Source organism: Austrofundulus limnaeus, unplaced genomic scaffold (genome assembly GCF_001266775.1).
Source record: "Austrofundulus limnaeus strain Quisiro unplaced genomic scaffold, Austrofundulus_limnaeus-1.0 Scaffold82, whole genome shotgun sequence".
In the NCBI taxonomy this organism is placed as follows: Eukaryota; Metazoa; Chordata; class Actinopteri; order Cyprinodontiformes; family Rivulidae; genus Austrofundulus; species Austrofundulus limnaeus.
The window spans coordinates 1,171,787-1,174,317 of NW_013952484.1; the positions used below are offsets into that span (position 1 = coordinate 1,171,787).

General features: G+C 38.4%; 1 protein-coding gene across 4 annotated transcripts in view; it reads right to left on the reverse strand.

The window, feature by feature from the left end:
* stxbp5a (syntaxin binding protein 5a (tomosyn)) overlaps nt 1–2,531 on the reverse strand; it is a 138,104-nt gene that overhangs the window by 60,021 nt on the left and 75,552 nt on the right. The gene's annotated exons all lie outside the window — the stretch shown is intronic.

Here is a 2,531-nt window from a genome sequence, read left to right on the forward strand (position 1 = left end):
TCACTTGGCCCCTCTCTGGTACTTAGAGGAAGATTCTCACTTGGCCCCTCTCGGGTAGTTCTAGTGTTAAACCTTAATTAAAAATCGATACAGGGCTTTAGAATATTGATACAGTATCGGGAAATGAAATATCGCGATATTTCAGTGTATCGATATTTTCTTACACCCCTAGTAAAGAGATGTCTGCTGATCAAATAAAACATCAGTACAGAGGATGGACCCATTTGTAATCCTGGACAAGCAGAATGTGATTTGAAAGTATTTTTGAAAGCATATTCTACTGACTTGGACTAACTCGGACAAGGCTAATCAGTGTGGTTTTTAGATATGGACATCTGGGGTTGTAGACTGAGATGTTTTCKGTCAAAGGAGAGCTGCAGACATCCCATAACTCTAAAATTTACAGAAATAAAAGTGAGGGGGTTGGACATGTCTGTGCTCGCTATTTTGAGAGAAAATGYATAGATTTAGTCTCGCCCTTGTGGATGCTGTTCACCAACTTGTTGTCAACAGTCACAGACCAGTGAGACTGCTTTTGTATTATGGGATGTCTTGAGCAAACAGCAGTGACACAAATAAGACAAAACATTTCGATTATTTCCAACAAATGCAATTGCAACCCATGTGTGCAAGATYACAATCTGAAATCCATGCAGATCATTAGTTTAAGAAACATTTTGATGAGATTATATTTCATGCTTGCGCTACATTTGGCAGATTTATGAACCATTTCTGAGAATCCACACGTTTTTGTGTAGATTTTTTTGTTTCTGCCCACACAGAGAGCTGCAGGTGGTCAAAAGAAGCTACAAAGTAAAAATAACTAGATAAAGGTGAACTGTGGAGGTGAAAGAAACAGAAGAAGGAGAAAGTTCAGCCAAGAAAATTGAAAGTTAACGCTYGTCCTTTTGTCTAAAGGCACCACAGTATCTACCTGTCAATCCTTCATATCTATTCTTTATCTCATCATTATCACACTGTTGCTTCTATCTGTTTTTTCATTAATTGGAAACCTTCATTTTCTCTCTGGCCTCACTTATCTCCACAACCACTTTCATCTGCTCTGCCCTCTGTTACCTGCTGTTAACCCTCCATCACAACACCAATCGTCTCTTCCATCACCCTGCCTCTCTGCACGTCCCTTTCCTCGGGCAACAACCCTGTCTCATCCATTCTAGTTCTCCCCCGTTCCTCCTCTCCTCCTCCTTTATCCCCCACCACCGACTCTCGCCTTTCCTTCCCTGCAGCTCTGTCGACGAGACGAGACGTCTGTGTGTACCGTACACTGATCTCAGCAGACACCTGGTCCTCCCTCTCCCTCCTCTTCCTTAAAACACACACACACACACTCTCACACAAATATACATGACTATACTCTCACATGCTATGAAAGGATGTGGGGAAGTGTGAAGCAAAATGCTTCAGTGAATAATTTAAGTCTCTACAGCAGGAAGCCAAAATGGAGCCTGTCAAGCTGACAGATCCTTTGAAACAGCAAAGAGATGGGTTGCTCACTACCTGGAATCTGATACTGTGCACAGAGATGATTGGCTTATAAATGACTTMTTTTGTCATCACATTTAAACAATGAATAAAATATAAAAGAAATACCAATAAAACACTCTGACATTAAAGGCTGCAGAGAAGATATTACTGTCATAAAAACTTTGATTAGAATCGTGTTTGAATACAGTCCTCAGCGTCTCTTTAAAGGAATTAATCAGTATAATGTAAAAACAAAAGAATCTCATTTCACAGTCAAGATGCAAACACTTAAAAGATGCTATMTCTGGTTTTAAATCAGGACGGAGAAAAAGATTTAAAACGTAAAAAACATCTGTGCTAAACAGAATAGAACAAAAAAATATTGGCCCCACATTTGAGCCTTGGGGGACCCCATAAGACACAAAAAGTAAGCAATGCAGACTCAAGACCTAAACTATTGTTTTGTATGCATACATTACCAATAAATGGTAAATAGACTGTACTTATATARTGCCTTTCTATCCAAGCAGGATACTCAAAACACTTTACGTTACAATCCATGTCCTCATCCAYAGTATAAAATGTATAACCCGTATAAAGTATGTAAGTGTATAAAAGYAAATTCCTGATATAAAATRTCTTTAAGTGTTGAAAGTAAAAGCACTGAGTAAATTTGAACGGTAAGAATTTCCAGAATGACATTTATAGGGAGGTGACCTCCTGAAAAAACAGTTTTCTAAAGCCCTTAATGACTATAATGTTACTTTAAAACATTAATGCTGAAACATTTAGGATGCACCAGGCTTCCTGTTTTAGCTGCATACAGCGGGTAAAATAAGTATTGAACACGTCACCATTTTTCTCAGTAAATGTATTACTAGAGGTGCTAATGACATGAAATTTTCACCAGATGTTGGTAACAACCCAAGTGATCCATACATACAAAGAAATCAAACCATAAATGTTTGTAATAATGTGGAATGGCACAGGGAAAAAATATTGAACTCATGAAGAAAGGGAGGTGTAAAAAGGCATGGAAAGCCAAG